The 21,934-nt window shown below is 42.0% G+C and overlaps 1 protein-coding gene across 10 annotated transcripts in view; it reads left to right on the top strand.

Annotated features, from left to right (window-relative positions):
• Positions 1-21,934, top strand: part of ELAVL2 (ELAV like RNA binding protein 2) — a 165,424-nt gene that overhangs the window by 11,423 nt on the left and 132,067 nt on the right. For 2 of the 10 annotated variants that reach the window (XM_019490818.2, XM_019490822.2), the window contains exon 1: positions 18,754-19,352. The exons of the other annotated variants lie outside the window; for them this stretch is intronic. The gene's annotated coding sequence lies outside the window, so the exon portion shown is untranslated. Of the gene's footprint in view, positions 1-18,753; positions 19,353-21,934 lie in introns of those variants that run through there. 10 annotated transcript variants of the gene reach the window in all.

Below are 21,934 nucleotides of genomic sequence, written 5' to 3' on the forward strand. Positions count from 1 at the left end.
ACATTACCTGTAAAAGCAGTCCTGTCAGTAGTTTTTTTCTCCAAGGTGACAGACTCATCAGCCATCTTCCACCTCAAGAAGCTGCAGCAAGTCTCAAACCTTAGTCTTTTATATGGAAGTACATGATGGTATGGGACTGTGTACTGCCATATAAAATCAGGAAAAATAGAAACTGTACAAGTTCATATAGATTTTCAGTATTTATTAGATTTAAATACTTAACCAAGGCAGTGGATAACCTGGCTCATCAGTACAATGAAATACAAAGAACTTTAATGTAGTCATTTCAACAGGAACCCAACCAGCCACTTCCAGATCCTCTTTTTCATCTTTCCCCATTGTATGAAGCAAAACGTCTGTCACACAGGGACCTTTGATCCCCAGAGGGCCACCAAATCCCAGAGCACTGCGGAGAAAATGGTAACCGAGTTCTAGAGCTCAGGCTCTCAGAGAGAAAGAAACCTTGCTTCTTTTATGAGGAGGGAACTGTAGCTCAAGTGTACCTTCTCACTGTAGCTGTGTCAGCAGAGCACAAGAAGAGAATCAGTCTTGCAGGCAGACTAGCTCTAGGCGATTTAGGATCTTATAGTTCACAAGCAAGAGCTGTAACTCCACCAAGAGAAAGGGGCAGACAGTGCAGATTCCAAAATTTTTACTAGTGTTAGTCTCTAAACTGTTTTGAGGCATAACCCACATAGAATGTACTGCAGTAATTTATTCTTAAGGCCACAGAGACATGGATAACAGTGGGAAGGTATGAATCCCAGAAGAAAGGTCACAATTCCCATCACCAGTGGAGGGTAAAAAAACTGACTGGGTTTCACTGCTGTAATGTGGTCAAGCAGCACCCAAAGTTTTAAAATCAACCTCTAACTTGAACATTTTGTGCAGTCCTTCAAAGTTGCTAATATTACAGCTGTTTCCATCAGGCCACCATCACTGCCTTTATCTTGTCCAAAATAGGGCAAGCTCCCTAGTATCTCTAACCCCATCTCAAGTTGATAACATCATAGCTACTAAACTGAATTGTTGGAGTTAAATGAGATAGGTGCATAGCACTGAGTGATGTTAGCATACTGGAAATATTGTGCCCATGTCTGAGAGCCAAATCAACTTTGTAACAGAAAGAAATGGAAGAATAACATCCTGCTGCACCCCACATTTCAGAATCTTTTGGAAAGGGGTAGTTGTCCATAATTATCCACAGAAATTTCTCACTGAATTGCTTCCCATTGAGAGAACAAGCCAGTGAAGAAACAGATCTTTTCATTCAGACTGTGGTGCATAAGTGAATCAACATTTTTCAATAATAATTTCAAAGGCAATTGATAAATCTGATAATATGAACATATCACCTGCTTGTCATCCCTTTCCAGGATTAGGTCATAAATCAATGTAGTCTTTATCAAAAACAGGGCTAAAACCCACAGGCATCTCTGACTATGCAAGGGTAGTCATGTAACAATCTTCTCTACAATCTTATGCAAGACAGGAAGATGTGGTACAGGCTGATAATAGTCTGATTGCTCAATGAGTTAGCGATTGACCCTGAGAATGACAATACTAATGCCTCCTTCAAAGCAATATGCAGCCTGCCTTTCAAAGAGAGTTGCGTACCATTTTCACCAGCAAGGCATCGAGCACTTTCCACTGGTCTTCACCAAGCAAGAGAGCCATGGATCCAAGCACAGGTTGTAGAATGACCTGTGTCACTTGCAGTAAACTTGCAGTAACTGGGAACATCACCAGCTAAAACAGTACCAGAAAAAGGCCCTTGTACTTTCAAGGTCTTGTCTTGCCACCTGAGCAGTAGACAACTCACCCTACTCTGATCACTCTCCTCTACTAAAGAAGCAATTTTCTCATCATGGGACCATTTAAAACCCTCTATTACACTGAAACAGTCCAGGTTTGCCAGACCAAAAGAAACATGACAAACTTTGACATGACAAACAAGCTAGGGTGGAGGAAGAGAACGTTCTTTACTTTCCACGGAGCATTAGAGTTTAGTAAAATCTGTATGCTGTGACACATCAGCCTCATTACAAAACTTCCAGTAGCAGCATCTTGCTTTCTGTTTGGCTGTTGTGAACTATACAGAGCAGGATGACCTACAAGAACAAAGCCAGCAAAGAGCACACACAGGGATATCCTTGTCCATAGAGCATCCTGTCATTGAAGCAAGATAGCATCTCTGAGCTCTTTGGAAGCCTGCTAGTACCACTCATCTCCAAAGGGAGACCACCAAAACAGAGGCTTTTTCTTGGCAGGAGAGATGAGCCCTTACCTCAGCCCACCATACATGTTTACAGTCCAAGGGTCCTCACTGTCCTGCCTTCCCCCAATTCCAATCTAGCTGATACTTAGTGTTCTCTCCAGATCCACTGCAATAACAGTAGTAATGTTTTTATCTTAGCATTAATTATTAAGGGCCTAATTTTAATAACTTTCCAATACTGTAGAGTCTAATTTGTAACAGTAAAAATAAGACCGATTCTGAAAAGCCGGTACAAAAAGAAGGTGCCCACAAAAAAGGAGGCAAGATGGATGCTTCTCTAAGTAGGCCTTTAGAATGAGAGCACTGATTGATTTTTTTTTTTATTTATAGTTCTTTTAGTGAGTAGGCTGTCTTACTTAGCATCTCAGCAACTTATCTAATGGCACTAACTATATCTACATTCTGGAGTATTCAACCTACACTAGTCTGCACAACAGCATTTGGTGCAACTGTGCACCTCCTTCTATCTCACTCAGACAAAATCATGACTAAATGTACTGCATTCTTATAATCAAAAATGAAACTTCACTGTCATTCTTACCACTCTAATAGTTCTAGCATCTAGCCTGCTTAGATGCTATAATTATACAAGCTTTATAAATACTTATATAATTAATTCCTCAGCTTTATTTACTGTAATGTCATTCAGAATGAACAGTCTTAAGTCATATTAGCATGAGAAATATTCCAAAATACATTCAGAATAAGCATTAGAAGAGAGTTGTGCAAGAGCCTATAGAAAGAAAAGAATATTTAGTAATAATAGTTATTAATGAAGTCTCATTTGTCCACATAAGCAGCATCTTATTAAGGATGGAGAACATCTTTAATTTACGTACAGCTTTGACGCTATTAGTTTTCAGTCCCTTTTCTTTTTAACTCTGAACTATGAACCTCATCTAAAGTCTCTATTGCTCCCTTTTTGCTTGATTGATCAGACTTGGAAAAGTTGTTTAATTTAATTGAGAACAAAAATCTGTAAGATTTAGAAATCATGCTTACAGTTCCACTAGGAAAAGCAAGTTAATTGCAATATCTTAAGAAGAAATATGACACAGGTGGTGCCATGGTATTTATAACCGAGGGTATAAACATGAAAATGAAGTTAAACAACCTGTTACGGGAAGCTGTTTTTGAAAACAGGATAGTTACATTGTCAAAGCAGTGAAAACCAACAGTCTGGATGATGGTGGCAAAAATCAGTAAGATTGTACATGAAATAAATTGTTTATACCAGGAAGTGCCAACAATGTAAGGGTTAAACAACAAGCACACAGCAGAAAGGATTTTTCCTACATCAGAAATCTAAAGGAGACATAGTGAGAAGAAAGATGTTTCATGAGACATAGTGTCAAAATAATTCATGAAAATGTCTGTTGCTACTCAAACAATTGGAACAGTCTTTAACACCATTTATGTTAAGGCATCTGACTTATGTTTACAAAAGCTGACACTTCAGAACCACAATAACATTTGATTTCTCTTAACACAGTAAAAGTGACAAATGGGCTTTGTTCATGGTCCACATTTCTAGTCTCTTAAAAAAAAATCTTACTGTACAGTGGAGAAAATTATTTTTGTCTAAAATCACACATACATGTTTATGAATTAGGAGGCTGTGAAATATTGATGTAATTGAAAAACAGATAGCATTGCCTAAAGCTATGCATAGCTTGAGGTGGGTGCTGTGATTATTGGCATAACTGTTCAGACTCTGCTCACTGCAGGCCAGGACCTCATTCCAGTAAAGATTTGTGTATGTGGTTAACTTCATACATTTTTAAGTAGACAAATTGACCTCAGAGGGATGAGTTGCAGTGACTAAGAAAATACATGCTTAAGTGTCTATAGGTCAGGGGCCTTACTGTGCTACTCAAGGGCTTTACCTAAGTAGAACTGGTCAGAAAATGGAATTAAAAAAAAAAACTCTAAAGGAAAGGAGGGAAAGAGCTTTACTTTTTCTACTTTTTTATAGATTTTTGGGAGGTTGGAAAAAAAGCAGAAATTAAAAAAAAAAATTAAAATGAAATTTTCAGCAAAAATGTTAGTTTTCAAAGGTGAGTTTTACAGAAAACATTTTGACCAGATCTGCCTAAGACTGGCAGGTGTGGGAGCAAGCAGCTCTACCTATAAGCAATCCCCCTAACCTGTTTTTCTAATACAGATTGGAAAAGTGAGCCAGGGCAGGAACAGCCAAGAGTGGGAGTAAGATGGAAAAGATGAAATTGAGAGGAAGGAGTGTAAGGAGTAGCATCCAAAGCATGGGCGACTGGTGCCTCCTGAGTCTGGGGGGCACCAGTGGCAGATTGCCGACCCCAAAAGTGCTGGTGGCAAAAAAAAAGTGCCAGCGTTTCTCTCAGTGCCCCCATTCCTCAGCCAGTGCCAATCTCAGGGGGAACACCAGATGGTACTTCTCTTGGTGCCCCCACTCCCTGGCTGGCGCCAATCTGAGGGGGGGGGGGGCACTGGCCAGTGCTTCTCTCAGCGCCCCCACTCCCTGGCTAGTGAAGGCCAATCTCAGGTGTCACATATGATGCAAAGAGTGGCTGAGCCACCCAGAAACAGTCTAAATCAAGGCAGCAGTATTGATTCAACAATAACTGGAACCCTGAAGTAGGAGAAGCAGCCAGTACATAAAGACCACCCTTCACTCTTGTTCCTCCCATGAACTTTGCTGCTTACAAATGTTATCAAGGAATATGGGCCACCAGGTAGCTCCATAATGTCCAGGCTAGTTCTAAGGACAGAGTAGAGGTGAAAAGGGCAAGTCTGTCCAAAGTTTGCAGCATGAAGTTAGCTCATGTTGTCCTTCATGATTTGAAAGAAGAGTAAGGAACAGGGCTTCAAGTTTCTTTCACCTTCTTGCCCTTCGCTCTGTGCTAAACTTCTGTTTAGACTGAAGATAAAACTGACTAGATAGAGTGAAAGATTCCTGCCCTGCAACCTGATACCCCCAGAAAAGTCAGTCCTAAGTCCAGTCCTATTTACATCAGCACTCCCTCCCATTCCATCCTTCTCTCCTCTCCTCTCCCCCCTCCCCCGCAACCAATAAATCCATTCATTCATTTATTCCATACCCAATTGTAGCAAGTCTGTTAGCTTTCCACTTGATCTGTTGGATGCTCCTGTTCATACATATCTCTTTGTAGGACAGGGATTCTGTTCTGCATGCACAGATGGCCCTGTCTCTCAGCTGTAAGGTTTAAAACTGAATCCTCTTCTCTTCACTCTATCACCCCTTTTTACTGCTTCTTAGGTAAAAAGCACCCTATTCAAATTTGCTGATGACACTAAGATGTGGGGGGATGTGGGCATGCTAGAAGGGAGGAATAGGCTGCAATTGGACCTAGACAAGTTACAGGGGTGGACAGATGAGAACAGGATGGGTTTCAACACTGACAAGTGCAGGGTGCTGCACCTGGGGGGGAAGAACCAGTAGCATACCTACAGCCTGGGGAACTCCCTTCTTGTCAGTACAGAGGTAGAAAAGGATCTTGGAATCATTATTGAGGCCAAAATGAACATGGGCTGACAGTGTGGGGATGCAGTCAGGAAGGCCAATCACACCTTGTCATGCATCCACAGATGCATCTCAAACAGGTCCAAGGAGGTGATCCTCCCCCTCTATGCGGCACTGGTCAGGCCACAGTTGGAGTACTGCGTCCAGTTCTGGGTGCCGCACTTCAGGAGGGATGTGGACAGCATGGAGAGGGTCCAGAGGAGGGCCACCCGTGTGATCAGGGGGCAGCAGGGCAGGCCCTACGAGGAGGGCTAAGGGACCTGAACCTTTTCAGCCTCCACAAGAGAAGGCTGAGGGGGGATCTAGTGGCCTGTTACAAGCTAGTCAGAGGGGACCAGCAGGCATTGGGGGAGTCCCTGTTCCCTTAAGCACTACCAGGAGTGACTAGAAATAACGTTCACAAGCTGGCAGAGGGTAGATTCAGACTAGACATCAGGAGGTGCTACTTCAGTCAGGGCAGCTAGGACCTGGAACCAACTTCCAAGTGAAGTGATGCTGGCTCCTACCCTGGGGGTCTTTAAGAGGTTAGACGAACACCTTGCTGGGGTTGTTTGACCCCCAGTACTTTTTCCTGCCATGGCAGGGGGTCGGACCTGATGATCTGCTCAGGTCCCTTCCAACCCTACCAACTATGAAACTATGAAACAATGAAACAAAAGCTCTATCCCTTCCCACTCCCTTTCCCCATCCCTCCTATTTAAAAACAGCACCAGTTAGTCCTCTCTTCCACAGAAGGAATAGCTGACTTCTTATGTTGCCATTAGGCTTCTGTAGCTTTCATAGGCTGGATGAAGGAGCTCCAACTGGAGCCAAAAGTAATTGTCCCAGATTGTAGTAAACTGGAATGTGACATAAACAAGTATCTGCTGAAGTCAATAATAAGGAGTTCTTTCACTTGTGACCTTGCTAGGTTTTGCACCTACACTCTAGAAATTCAGAGTTACAACTACATATTATTGAGCCACCTTCTCTTCCATCTTCCTCAAATATTCATTTAAATACTGATCTACTAATGATGTACAATTTACTAATGTTCTCATTGAATCTGCGCATGCGCGAAGCATACATAGTTCATCACTGTGTTCGTGATCTGCTATACCAAATATGGGAAACACAGTTATTCCAAATGGAAACATTACAGAATAGATGGACAGCACTTAGTCCCATTACACAACAGAAACAGAATAGAACGTTGTAATGTTTGAATTATAAATAGTACTCATATAGTAATGTTCATTTGCATAGTATTTACACTGTCAACTTTTCAGATCTGAGACACCCTATCAGGAACAGAAAAATCCAACAGAATGTAGTAACTTCTTTGAACCTGTTAAAGGAATACACAAAAGTGAATGCATGAAAGGAGGTAATTGGAAGAACTAACAATTCACTTTAGGGCAGTACATGGGCATCACATACCTAAGTTACAAAAAGTGGGAAGAGGAATATAGCATTTGCTATCTGATTATTATACTATGGTTCTACATGCAGGATGCTCAGTGGAGGCCTCTTTACATGCCCTCAGTGGTGAGGGAGGTTTTTTAATTAGAGTGGCTCCAAGAGCCACTCTAATTAAAGTGCCCACAGCAGCTCATGTATTCAGAGTCCTGTACTTCAAAAGGGTGGCAGGGGTACTATAACTACAGTTCGCTGGATGAACAGGGATGCTGAATACACTAGCTGCAGAGCCTGCTGGAGCACACTAATTAGCATGTGGAGGTTAATCGAGTCTACTCCCACATGCTGCAATTACAGTGCATTGGAGCAGCATCCCTGCACATCTGCAGGCACTCTGAGAGTGAGGGATTAAGCTGCAAATATTAAGGTGTGGTCTCCACCAATCAAGTCCTAAACAGTTAACTGAAGAGTAAATCAAGATGTATTCCTTGGATTGTAAAGCAGCTTTGCAGCGTTGATGGCGGCCTCATCCTGCACACCCCTTGTGTGAGATATTGTACACATGGATGGATTTAATATCTTGGAAAGGGGGGTGCAGATGGTGATATAACACCACACATATTTTTCTCCTGTTAAAGAGAAACCAGAAACTTTACTAATATGCTAAGGGGCTAGCACTGTCATTCAGTTTAAGATCAATGCAAAAACAAATGTAACTATTGGAATGTGCATTAATTTGCTGGATTTATATATAAAGTTTAAAAACACAACAAAATAGCCAAAAAATAGTCAAGATACAATCGTTATGGTTAAATGTATGTATCCTATTCAGATTCATAAAACAAAATCTAGCCTTCTTGAGTATCTTGACAGTGCCTCCAATACTTCACTGTCCATCATTCCTACACTTTAGTTAACATTACCACACCTGAGTGAAGGTTTTTAGCTAGAGCTAAAAACAGTCTGCAGGGCTGTGAAATAGAAGAGAAACATTATCAGGAATAGCTAACAAACTGTGAAATTGTAGAAGAAAGGATAGTTTAGATATTGGAGCATCAAGACTATAAAAAGGATAGAGGGTTGATGACACCTGTGGATTACAAAGAGTTTAGCAGGAATCAGGAATGTAATAATGAGCCATGAAACCAACTAACTCCATAGAACAGAATAGCACTGCCTGAATAGAAATGCCATTGCCACTCCCAGGCAGTTGATTTTAAAGTTTTGGTGGAGCAAGAATCAAAGGGGCGTGGATGTAATAGCACACCCCACCCCGCTTGGATCTGCTCTGCTCTGACTGTACGTAAGAGACAGACACTGTTACACCTGGAGGTAATCTGAACCTGAAAGAAAGCAGATTAAAATAATGGGGAGTGGAATAAAGGACAAGTTAAACAATCCTTATCAAACATGTTTTAAAACTGTATTTGCTTGTAACAATTTGCTCCTTAAAACAAGAACAACAAAACATGTCCTGGCATCCATTCTTGTTTTTGTCTATTGAAAATATTTCATTTTTATTCTCTCTCTTTGGGAAGATCTTATGATAAGATCCTTGAATGCCCTGAATTAGGATGTCCAGTAATCCTATAACATCCCAATCCTAAATGGAAGGATTTGTTAACTTTTATCAAGATTAGGATTATTTTTGGAAAGAAGGATGGTTTTAAAATCAGAATACAGAATCTGGATGTTAATATATATTTCTTTATGTCACCTTTAACAAATCATCTATCTCAAGTTGTCACATCTGGAAGAAGAGGTAGAACGTATCTACACAGGGAGGTTATCTATTTTTTTTGTTAAATACGTGGAACTTTCATGGAAGTGGTTTCAACATCACATATTTTGATTACAAAATTTAAGAGATAAATATATAGAAAGTGACCTAACTGTGACTATGGAAAGGCTTTTAGTGGGAGGGAGGTTTTGGTGAGGTTTTTAGTGAGGGTTTTAGTACTAAGGTGAAAGTATTGCAGAAAATGAGTTTCTGCTATTTTGACCTATTTCCAGTTCGTTTTAATTGAATCTAAACCCTAAAACACACACATTTTGGGATTGTGCTTAAGTAGAAGGTTAATAACAGGTCTGATTTGGAGCCACCTGTCCCCACTCAGTTCTAGAAATGATAGATTCCCGGTACCGATGATCATGTCTGATAATAGTATCTTACATTAAAACTTCTCTCACTCTCAACAGTCAGAGAGTACGCTCAGGTATTTCTTATTACAGGTGTGTGATTGATCCAATATTTTAAGGCATACATTTTTACATGTTATGTTGAGTTCCCTATTTCTGAAGCATCCAAATTTACATACCTTCAGAAGGTTGGTCTTCAGCAATTTTCTTAAACCCAGATTCCTTTAATATGTCTCAAGTTAGATACTTGGGAGGGGGGAAAACCCAGCAAGATCCAACATCACCAATCACTAGGCTTAAGTGACTGGAAAGTGAATCACCATTTAAAATTGATCTATGTAGGAATGCTACATGTGCAGTTGCCACGGCTATCTGTATATGACTGAGTAGTTATCACCACTGGCATTGCTTCAAAGGGCTCATTGAAAAAGAAGGAAAAAATCTTTAAAACTTGGTGACTTGTTTAAAACACCACAGAAATTATTTATATTCTAGTTTGTTTGCTTGTTTGTTTGTATTCAGTTTGTTATAACAGGAAATCTTTTTTTTTTCCCTTGATTTTCTTTCATTTATAGAAGACAAATCTTCTAGGGAAAAATGTACTTAGAATTTATTCACTCAGCTTGTGAAGACTTTATTGAATTATGGAAATGAAGGGCAGAAAGAGACCTCAAGGGCTCATCTAAGTTCATCCCTTGCTCTGAGGCAGGATCAAGAATGACTAGACCATACCTGACTGGTGTCTGTCTAACCTGTTCTTAAAATTCTCCAAAGCAGAGGATTCCACAACTTGTCTGGCTAGCCTGCTTTAGTTAAAAACTATCCTTATAGCTGGAAAGATTTTTTCTAATATATAACTATTCTGGCTGCGATTTAAGCTGTTTTCTTCTTTCCCTACCTTTAGTGGATGTGGAGAACAATTGATCATCCTTCTCCTCATAACAGCCTTTTACATATTGGAAGACTTATGTCCCCCACAGTCTTCTTTTCCTACACCACGAAATAAACTTAATTCTTTCAGCCTTTCCCCTTAGGTCAGACCCTCTTCAATCAGGCTACATCTTTATTAAAAGAGGAATTAGCTCCCATGTTTTACACATGACACTTCAGGTAATACAAGTGAAATGTCTTTCTTTTTCTTTTTTTTTTTTTGCAATAGCATCATATTGTTCATTCATTAATTTCATGGTGCACTCTAGCCCCCAGATCCTTTTCTTCAGCCTCCTGCCTAACTAGTTAGTCTTCATTTTGAATTTGCACATTTGTTCTTTTCTTCCTAAGGATAGCATTTTGCACTGCTCTTTACTGAATGTCATCTTCTTGATTTCAGGCCATCTTTTACTGCTCATATAGTAATTTAATCTAGAACATATTTCCCTAGTTGGCTTATGAGAAGGCCAAGTGGGACTGTGGCAGAAGCCATTTTAAAGTCAGGATATATTTCTGCTTCCTACCCAAAAAATTAAAATTGGATTCATTTGACATGACATGTTCTTGATAAATCTATGTGAGTTGTTTCTTATCACCATATTTTTTTCTAGGTATTTATAAATTAATTTGTTCTAATATCATTCTGACTAATGTATATCAGTCTATAGTTCCAAACACAGTTTAGTAGAATAATATTATGAGCATCAGTTTGGACAGCCTCTTTAGACATTTATATACCAATGATCATTACGGGGACTGACCCTGTGGCATATTCATCTCAATCAGGGTTAGGTGGCTAAGAACCCTGTGTAGATAACTTCTGATCCATGAACTTGACCTTGTGTATGAATGGGAAGCAATATCTCCACTATTCAAAGAGAGGAAAATCTGCTAAGTATTTTAATAACAACATTTTATGCAAGCTATTGTTTCAAATTGATAACACCATAGATTGTTAAATCATTGTTAAGCAGTAGTTTAACTAGGCCAAAACAACTGAGGCAGCAGCCCCAGGCACTGACTTGGTGCAGGGGTGCAAAACAAACATCTGTCACTGTGCCACACAATTGTTGCAAGGGCATGGCAGCATGACTGTCCCCAGGCATCTCCCCATACATCCCACTGCCCTAGGCACCCAGATGCCTTGTTATGCCTCTGTCATCAAGGAAAGGATTGTCATGCAAAAATATGAAATTCTTTTCTGAAAAGAAAATCTGAGAAATTTGTTCCCATCTAATCCTTAGAACCATGAATCCAGAGGTCAACATAAGTGAAAGGCCAATATAACACCAATCAGCACTAAAGATAATTTTATATAACTGATCACTACAATGAGTCATCAGTAAAGTATAATTCTATTGTATCTGAAATGTTGGGCATCATGTGAAAACATGAGAATGAGAAAATCCCAGAAGAAACCTGGGAAAAACGATTTGGCTTGGGGAGAAAGAATTAATGTCAAATAACATGCCCCCCCTACAATAAGGGGGATCCTGTTTTTCTTTCCCTCTCATACCAAGCTAGTATTACAGAAAAAAAAAAAGTACTCTGTTTGCACTAGAAGGAAGTGATACTTGAATGCACCTCCAAAACTCTCACACATCATCCACATTAATACATAATAGTATGCATACCTTGATTATGTCTCCTAATTGCAAGCTAGATGCATATTATCATCTTAATTGAATAAAAACAAAAGGATTCAACCTAAAATGATTTGGAATGCATTTAAAGACATGATCTACACAAGGTCAAAAAAATTCCATCTAGTGTGCATGTGATCTGATTATCTGAAGATCATCTAATTACGTAGTATACTAACATTCTAGAATTTACAGGGACATTTTTCAATAAAATAGCAATAGCCACTATTTTACTGCACTACACTGTCAGCAAGAAAAATGATGGCAAAGGAAAAAAGCTACCTTAGTGTAATGTGTGCTTTTCCCTCAACAAATGGATATATAACACACACTGGTACTTTTGCAAAAGTTAAATCTATCAGTTAAATCATATTCCTATAATACCATGAGAAAATGCACTAATTACAGTAGGTTGGTAGACATCCTTTTTCCCCTGTAGAAGTCTCTCAGTATGATGAAACTGCAATTTAACCAAATACTACAAGTCTTGACATCATTTGAGATAATTCAGGGTGGATCCTAAAGGGACTATTATTTTTGGATGGGAAAATGTGTATTATTTTAAATAGCAAGTAAATTTGTGGTTTGTTTTCTCTCTTTGGGCAAAATTGCTTCTCCCTATCTCCATGCAGGGCTCTAATGGAGAAAATACTATTGTGCGATCTATTTGCATATTCACCATACTAAAAGGTCTGAGTGGAGATGGTTTTTTTTATTCTGATGGCGTTCACCCCCTCAGTGAATTCTAATGTATCAACCCTGGCAGAGATTATTTTTCTGTGGGACTCAAAAATTTATCTAAAGATAAAGTATTTTTTTGCCCTTGGTACAGACTTACTGCAAGAAATAGCAGGTCTGACACGCACAAAAATACCAACAGATCCTCGTGAAGGATATTGACACTGTCCTTGTTCCTTCTTCCCTTCTAAGCACTTCAAATCTTTGACTTCCTGATTGCTTATCATTTATGTAGTCAGCATATTTTTAAGTAGTACTATGTATATACTTTTCAACAAACTGGAGCATAGAAGTAAGGTGGTAAGGCACTCCTTACTCCCCTCTTTCCTGCTTCCCCTCAAAAGTGCTGCTTCTCCCTTTGGTTCAAAGAAAGTATTTCTGTTGAAAGAAGAAAGAAATGAATGGACTCCATAACCTTTCATTCCTTTCCTTCTGCCAGCATATGCATGCCTGCTATGTGGCATTTATAACAGGCCCAAGTCAAATTTATGTGGGTACCCCTTGTTACAATATAAACAGCATACCCCTTCCAGCTGGTAAGCCTGGGAAACAGAGGCCTTTATTGTTCTGTTGCCAATTAATTAAACTCAGACATGTATCCAACAGCTTATTTTTGTAAAGAAATAAAAACTAAACTAAGTTTTAAAATGTTATCCCAGGAGGCTGGGAAATGGAAAGTTGCCTTAAATGGATATTATTAGGTAAGATAATGGCTTGTGAGCTGGCAAATGTCTACTCATCCCTTTGGGGCATTAAGTCGCAAATAGCCAAGTGAATGTTGTCATCTGTACCTTCTGAAAAATGTTGTGCAAATGATGGTTGTGTGCTCTCAGTACATCATTTTAATTTAATCTTTTATAAAGCTTTCATTTCTTTTTAAAAAATCAAAGCTAAGCCTGGTTCAAAATAGGTGTTCCTGATGGAAAAAGGAGGAGAAATGCTATTCCACTGTGATGACAGTAGTCAATCAAAACACAACCATTAGAATAGGATTTGATGCTTACATAAAGTGACTTAGCATGAACTATAGCTGGTTGTTCTTGGGTCAAGCAAGTCATTCTAAATTTCACTTCAGCAATGGGTTTTGTTTAATCTATGTTGGTAAGCATGTTTTTGTTTTTCCTGTTGCCCCCTAGAGTATGAGTTTGTATGGTCAGAGTAGGGCTGAGGGCTGTTGCCATTTAAAATCATATTGCATGTGTGTTCCTGCCAAGCAAATCAGGGGGAATTAAAATAAACTCCACAATTTAAATTGGAACTTTGTCTTTTGTGATAAACTCAGTTTTGAAACCTGGCACATAATACAGAGTATTTTCAGTGACTCACATGATGTATGTCACAATGCTGACAAAGCTGAGACAGATCCACCCATTCTCAGGTTTCACCAGGGTTTATTATTATTATTATTATATCAGCATCCACTTACAGAATCCCATTTCTCTCTGCTGAAAGCATTCTAATGACAGTTTACTTTAGTGGTCTATCAGCAACCTGCTGCCTGTACCACCTGAATTTCAATTTCTTAATTTACAGCACAGATAAAATAGAATGGAGCTGGATCTGTGCTGCTTTCTACATTGGGTTGGTCTTATCAAGCGTGAAGTTTGGCGCATTGCAAACCTATTCAAGCGATTATCTGTTGAGGACCTCTTGAGCCATCTCCATCTCTGCAGTGTGCTGATAAGACAGCTGTTTCTCTAGCTGCCGTGTCTCTCTGGGCCTCAGTCTTCTTTTGGTACAAACTATGGCTTTGTTACTGTGCCCTAGTGCTGTCACTTTCTCTGTTGTGCAAACGTTTGATCCGAGCACAAAAAGGGTCGATGGAGCTGATTGACTGGCTGGTATGCACGGTCTTATTATTTTAAAATTAAACATGTCTTACACACCACTGGAAACACAGATCTTCAGGAAAAGAAGCTGCCCAGGCAACACCTGTAGTGCATCAGAGAGCTGCCCCTTCCCAGCTCAGTGTAGAAATTGAGCAAGGGCACAGGGATACACAGAAACAGACAGTTTCCTTAAATCACTCCTTCTTATTTATCTGTATGAGGACTCCTCCTCATTCCCTGCCGAAAGCCGAGGGATTGCTGTTAGCTTGTGTAAAGGAAACTGAACCTTTAGGCTACACCTTCACCCCCTCTCCACTAAACCAAAAACAACCCCAGCATTGTGACCCTCAAAACCCACCTCTCTGCAAGACAGCTTTTATTGGTATTAAGGCATTGTTGCTGACAGACTGGAGGAGAGGTATAGCAACCTCAGTTCCAGTGTGTCTGTGAATGTGAATTCAGACGTTTTACAGGTCTTTTTATTCCTAACAGGGTTAGGCAAAAACCAGAAACAAAAATCCCACACATTTAAAGTGCAAAACCTGTCCAGGTATTTTTCTGAGTCTGCTTTGAAGGCTTTGTGCTTATGATCCTTTTGTGTTTTAAGAGGAGCAAATCTAAGCTTGCATAGTAAACACACCCTAAAGAGGGCCCTTTCAAATGAAGGACTCCCCCCCTCCCCCAATGCATGATTACCAGCTTACAATTTCACACATGAACAACACTAACTAGGAACTATTTGTTTGAGATAATAAGTACCTTCAAGAGAACAAGATTTTTTTGCTTGGGGGTAGGCGGTTCTCATTTAATGCGATGCTCTTTACCGTGGCTGTAAAAACAGAAAGCTTCTAACAGAAAGTTTGCTTAACTCTAAAGCGGCGATCTTCCCCTGTATTATTGGACGTGCTCTGTCGCTTGCCCCGGAGAGGATATTTTGCAAGAGGCTGCCGTGGTAAGGCAGGGCTCAGTGCAAACCTCCCAGGCGGGGCTGCGTGTCTCTGTCCATGGTCCTACATCCTGCGCCGGGTCTAGCAGACAGCTCGGGCTTGCAATGACTGGAGTCCGTTAGTATCAAGCTCTTTGCAACTTTGATTTTAGTTCCCATCAGATCCCCAGCTGCTGAAGTGGAGTCGATATTTACCGGTCAGTTAGGATTAAGAGGGGTTTCCCCCCCCTTAAATTAGCTGTTAAACTGGGAGTATCTTTTTTTTTTCAAGTTAAAGGCTGAAAAAACACACTTCCTATTTCTTCTTAAATCAAGAATAAATTACCTCCCTTCTTAATTCCAGGGTATGGGTGAAGATATTTTAGGCAGTTTCGAAAACAATGACTCCCAGGGTTAAGAGGGTCCTTTTGGTTTTCAAGTATTCAAAGGCTGATGAAGAAACGCGCGGGTTTTAGTTTCGTGCCCTGCCCAACCCAAAGACAATGCACAAAGGGGACCGGCTTCCAAAAGGGCACTGCTTTGCAATATTGTAGGGGCTAGTTTTAGATGTGTACCTATTTGGGGGGAAGTATTTATTTCCCGGGAAAGAAGGGATAGTGGTAGGCGCTATGAACATTTCCTTCTCTTTCTGCTGTCGCTGCCTACTACAGAGGAGCCTGAAAGACGAATCAGAGGCGGGAAGGGCCAATAACAAGACAGGCGCTTTGATAGCTATTTTTCTGCTTAATTTCACTTAGTACAATGTATCAACAAAGCTGCATGCATTATCGGTAGGGAGGTACCGGGTAGGGTATCCAAAGTGAGTTTACAAAGTTATGGATTTTACCCCATAAAAATAATACCCTGAGCACCAATTACAGAAGAGGTATTGTTCTTTTGTTTAAAAAGAGTTTTCTGATCGGACCCCGAGTAACAGACGTGTTTTGGGCACCTGCTCGCAGCGGATCCATTTAATTCTCTGCAAAAAAAAAAAAAAAGAAGTTAGAAAAGCCACATTTCTAGTCTCGTATCTCATACGTTTTGGGTTTCTCTTTCAAACTGCTTTTAGTTTAGGAACAGCTGTTTATTGATGTGATAAATAGATATGTCAAAAGGGACTGTCAAAGCAGGAACTCTGCTCTGGGATTTCTTGGATTTATTTATTTATTTATTTATTTGTTTCTTACACACTGCTGACATTCTGTTGAGAACTGGTTTTAATTGCTGAAAATCATTCTCCATAAACCGGACTATAGCAACAAAAGTAGCAAGTAACTACATTGTGTTTTGTCTAAGACTGAAATACAGTATGGGTAAGTTTTGCTTATCTGTTCTTTTTAGCTTCTCTTCTTCACATTGCAAAATCCGATCAGCCACAAATAATTACCTTGCTTTAAAAGAGGACTTCCACAGGCGTACTCAAATCGTGGTACGTGTGTAGTATAGAATCACAGTCTAAATAGCATCATCAGTCACGTTTTAATTTTGTCATCATTAGAAGACATGTAAAACAGTCGTATGGGGGGAGGGCAAATGATGCCATAATTAGAAAAAAAAGCTCAGATAGATGTGGGATGAAAAACATTGAAAACCCATGGGACATTATAGAATAATAACTTAAACTACTGGAAACATAATTTATGCATACACTTCTCCCAACTGTGTCTAAATGGGCATCACTTAAATAGGACTATTGTAAGAGCAGCCTTGTTAGGCAGGGATTTATAACAGTGATCACTCCCCTTCTCAGCTCTGTTCAGTTCTTAGATGACTGTTTCAATACTTCTACTTCGCTACTTGCTCACCGGGGGAGTTATTCTCCTTTCTCGGAGTCCGACCAGTTCAAGAAGTTGGCGACACACTGTAAATTAAACCCCAGCTCAGCTAAAAGCTTTGTGTTCCAGAAAGGTGTCAACGACATTTGAGATGGGAATGGGTTTGCATGGTACAATATCAGGCCCAGCGTATTACTCAGTTATTGCCACATCGTCAGGATAAAGGGGTTATATGGACCCAGTGGCAGTTCAACAAATAGGTTTTCTCTCCCATTCTATTCATCACTCAAGGACACTCTCAAGGAACACTCATTTCCTTTACACCTCTCTTCCAAATCAAGTGCTTCTTTTCCTTCATTTATTTTTTTACTAGGACGCATGCAAATACCAGGATGCACTAAATAAGCACCTAAAGGATTTTCTTTTCCAAAGGGCGTAAGTGCTTTGTATTGCAAATGTATTGTTTAACCTTTGCCTGTTCTGGCAGGAGAAAAGGAACAACAAAGTTTTTCCAAAACATTTCGGGTTGTAAACAGAAAATAAGTTCAAGTGCAATAAAGGACCAGCAGTGCCAGCCATCAAAAGGCACGTCTGTTGGAGAAGTGTTGCTTTCATGCCATACAGCGCTCCTACACAACCCTGGTCTCCTGGAGAGGAAAGTGTCACGTACTGAGTAAAAGCATCTTTCAGCCCCCCTTCCCCCCCCCCCCCAATGGGCAGCTAGATGTCTGTGCCTGGAAATCTCTGGAGTATGAGTCTTCCCGTTCAGAGGGGAAATTGTTATAATAATTGGTCAGTGGGATAAGCTTCTTGGAAGACAGGGGAAAGGATGTGATCCAGGTCAATCCTGATTCTTTTTTGTAATTCCGGACAGCTAATCCTGCCGAGGAAACTGCAAATTAAAGGCTCTCTGGATAGGAGGCAATCGTGCAGCTCTCCTCTCCCGTGGCATGCTGCAAATCACTGAGCCACACTGTGTCCTAATAGCGTTGCTGCCTATTCTTGCCTTTGCAAGGGTTGCTCTTAAGCACTAAATGCAGTGCATTAACCGCCCCCCGCCCAACCACCACCTCCTTGACACACTCTTGCCCATCACGGAGCACTGGAAAGTAGTTAAAACAGAGATGCAAGACGTCAGCGGATGTGCCCCGCTCCCTCCCTCCCAGGTGGAGAGCGAGCTGACATGATGCAGGCATACAAGGTAGAGCTTTTAATATGAAGAACGGTGCAAAAGATGCGGCAGGCACTGGGCAACGGCCAGTCTTGCTCGGGCAAGAGGTTTCCCGGAGGATCGGGGCTGCATCAGCCACCCCTCCGCAGCCCTTGTCTTCTTCTCTCGGATTGCCCCAGCCTTGGGAGTGTGGTACCTCTCGCTGCAACGCACCCTGAAACGGGACTCCATTGAGCGAACCGGATTGGCACCGCCGGCGGCCAATCCCGCCCGGCGCTGGGGCCGGGGCGGTGCCGAGCGAGCGCCAGCGGGCCAATGGCGGGGGGAGAGCGATCCGCGAGCATGTTTGGTTGTGGCAGGATTCGGCGTATACTTCCGCGCGTGGCGGCCGGGATAGGTGGGCGCCGGGCACGGCTGCAGACACACACGCGCACGCCCCGGTGCGGAAGCGGAGGAGCGCTGGGTGATACGGTTGCTATAAATCTGTGATCCAGTCCACCTCCCTTTTAAGACGTCCTTCCCCCCTGGTTTCTGCTCCCACTTAGCGATGCAGCAGCTCACTTCTGTAGCGAGCCACTAAAACAGACAGGAGGAGGCAGGCAGGGAGGCAGAGACAGAGAGACAGACAGAGGCACTGTCTTTTTTATCACCTCCTTCTATCCCTTCTTTTCTTTGTTCCTGCCTTGATTTCTCTTCCCCCCTCCCCCCTCCTTTTTGGGGGGAGTTGTGTTGCACGAGGAGGAGGCTAGTCCTGTCCCACTTTTCTTACCTTTTCCTTTTTCCTGATTTTTCTCCCCTTTTTTTATTCCCCCCACTTTGGATTGCTGGGGGGTGGGTGGGGGGGGGTAAAGCATCTTGCTTTTTCTTGGCATCTTGGCTTCCGTGTCCAACTGTACACAGTTGAGGTTGTGTGTGTTGCCTTGAGAGAAGTAGCCACTCTGCTGCTTTAGCCCTCTTTCTTGGGAGGACGGCACCGTTACTTTTTTTTTAAGCTGAAGAGCGGAAGGTAAGTTGCGGTTTTTTATTCCTTTTTCCTGGCGCTGGCGTGGCTTTCCGTGCAATGCAGGGCAGTTCGGGGTGCATGCAGGGCTCCGGTTAAGTTTGCTGTGTTTATGTTGCGCCGTGTTTGTGTGTTAAGCCAGGCGGTGGGACGTGCAAATCTTGGGCAGGCTTAAGAGGCATGGTGATGTTGCGATCAAGGGGCTGGAGGGGCATGCCCTGGGTGAGGCGAGGTTGTGCTAGCATCCAGGAAAGTATCTGATCCCCTTCTTGAGCTATTGTCAAGCTGCCACTAGAGATATTGTTAGCCAAGTGCTAGCATATGCTAAAGTTCTTCAGATCGGAAGACCTGCCTAACTCCTTAAAGCATGTGAAGGTGTGTCCCCCCAACCTCACCAAATCATGCCAATGAATGAATGAGGATGGCTTTGAAGAGATCATGCCGCGTTTGCAGATTAGACGGGATAAGATCCCAAGTCTTTAATTGCATTAGCCCAACAGCATTTGGTAGATGCTGCGAGGAGCCGAGGTGGTATGTGTGCCACGGCTACACAATGAGTTGCAGTTGGCTGTAGCAAGGTCGGGTAGCCTGGGGAATTAGATGGGGGGAAATAGCTGTCAAAACTGGCTATGCAAGGTCCAGTGTGGGGAAGTTGATTGCTGCCATGCAGAAGGGACAGACTTTATTCTGCACCTGCTAGGGGGAATGGGAAACCTACTGGGGAGGAATTCCGTCTGCAGGCAGGATACACAATTCCCTTTGTTCTGGAAAAGCGGCAAAATGCTTCGTGTGCAGGCAACAGAAAGGCATTTTCTTGCCTTTTGCATTTTCTCGTCCGTGAGGCTGGGCGAGGGTAGCTAGGTCTATTGCAATCCCTGTCCTTGGTCCTAATGTGGCGGCTGCATCCATCGCTGAAAAATAGCCTGGTCTCCGTAACTGCACGGAGCCATCCCGGCGATCCGAGCCCCTTCTTCCCTCCCCTTAGCTATTGTCAAGCTAGAGAAAAAAAATGGTTGAGGATGCGAGGCGTTCCTGGTCCAGATCATCCCTGGCTGGTTTGGGGTGCTTCATTTTAACTTCTCGGTGTTGAGGATCAAGCGACCTTCTTTTTTTATGGCACGGAGGAGGGGAGATCTCTAGGATGCTGCTGGATCTTCCACGGGAGAAGTTTGCATTTCGTGCAGGAGCGAAAGGAGAGGGGGGTTAGCTGGGTTTTTAAAAGGGGGGAAGGGGGGAGGGTTAAGCCAGGACCGCTTTGCAACCTCCTTTTTCCATACGGAACCTGGATTAGGTGGCATTGGAGAGCTCCTCGATGTAGGCGCTGCGGCGTGTGCTCCATCAAAGACTGGACCCAAGCACTGCCATTGTTGTTTAATTTATGCCCAGCACGTTGCTATGTACCCACCTATTTCACATCTGAAAAGAATGAATACGAGAGCTATACAACTGTGGCAAATTGGTAGTTGGACACGTTCCTTCATTCTGTTTCCAAGTATTGGTAGCGAAACTCGTGTTGAGACTGTATATTTTAACTAATAATTACACGTTGCAGAGCTAGCTTTATTGTTGAGAGGGTGAAAGGAATATTAAACCCTTTAGTTCTTGCACTTAGCTGCTTTTTTTTTTTTTTGTTGAGGAGGAGGACATGGCCAGCCCCTTCCAGTTACACTCCCCTCTATCTTCACTAAAGGATTATTATTACTGTTATTGTTATTACTATTATTAATAATGCTGATGATAATGATTCTGCCCATCTCGAACAGGTTCCTTTAAAGAATGAGCATTCAGCTTGGGGGGGGGGAGGGGGGGGCGTTGAATGAAAGCAGCTGTAGACGGGAGTATTCAGCAGCCCTATTCAACAAGACTGTTTCACTGAGAGGTGGAGGGCCGTGTCCTTGCTGGGTTTCTCCGTGCAGAAAGCGCAGCTGACGACTTTCTGTGGGGTGAACGGCGTGGACTTGCCTAAGACTGAGGAAGGGGTGTGTGTGTGTTTCTGGACATGTTTAAGATTGAGGGTGGGGTGTGTTTTTGGACATGCCTAAGATTGAGTGGGTGCTTCTGGATCTGGCTAAGGGTGTGTGATTATGTTTAAGATTAAGGATGGGTGGGGTATGTGTGTGTTTCTGGACATGCCTAAGACTGTGAGTGTGTGTTGGGTGTATATGTTTTTGGACATGCCTAAGATTGAGGGTATGTGTGTTTCTGCATTTTGGGGTATGTCTGAGATTGAGAGTGGGTGAGGTAGGTGTGTAGATGTCTGTGTTTCTGGTTTCTGGACATACCTAACAGAGTGTGTGTGTGTGTGTGTGTGTGTGTGTGTGTTGGGTATTTTTGGACATAACTAAGATTGAAGGTAGATGGTGTGTGTATGTGTGTTTCTGGACATGCCTAACTAAGATTGAGGGTGGGTGAGGTGAGTGTGTGTCTGGCTTCTGGACAAGCCTAAGACTAAAGGTGTGCGTGTGTGTTGGGGGATATTTTTGGACATGACAAGACTGAGGGTAGATAGTGTGTGTGTGTTTGTTTCTGGACATGCCTAAGCCTGAGGGAGTGTGTGCTGGGTGTGTGAATGTTTCTGGACATGCCTA

This window comes from Alligator mississippiensis, chromosome 3 (genome assembly GCF_030867095.1).
Source record: "Alligator mississippiensis isolate rAllMis1 chromosome 3, rAllMis1, whole genome shotgun sequence".
Taxonomy (NCBI): Eukaryota; Metazoa; Chordata; order Crocodylia; family Alligatoridae; genus Alligator; species Alligator mississippiensis.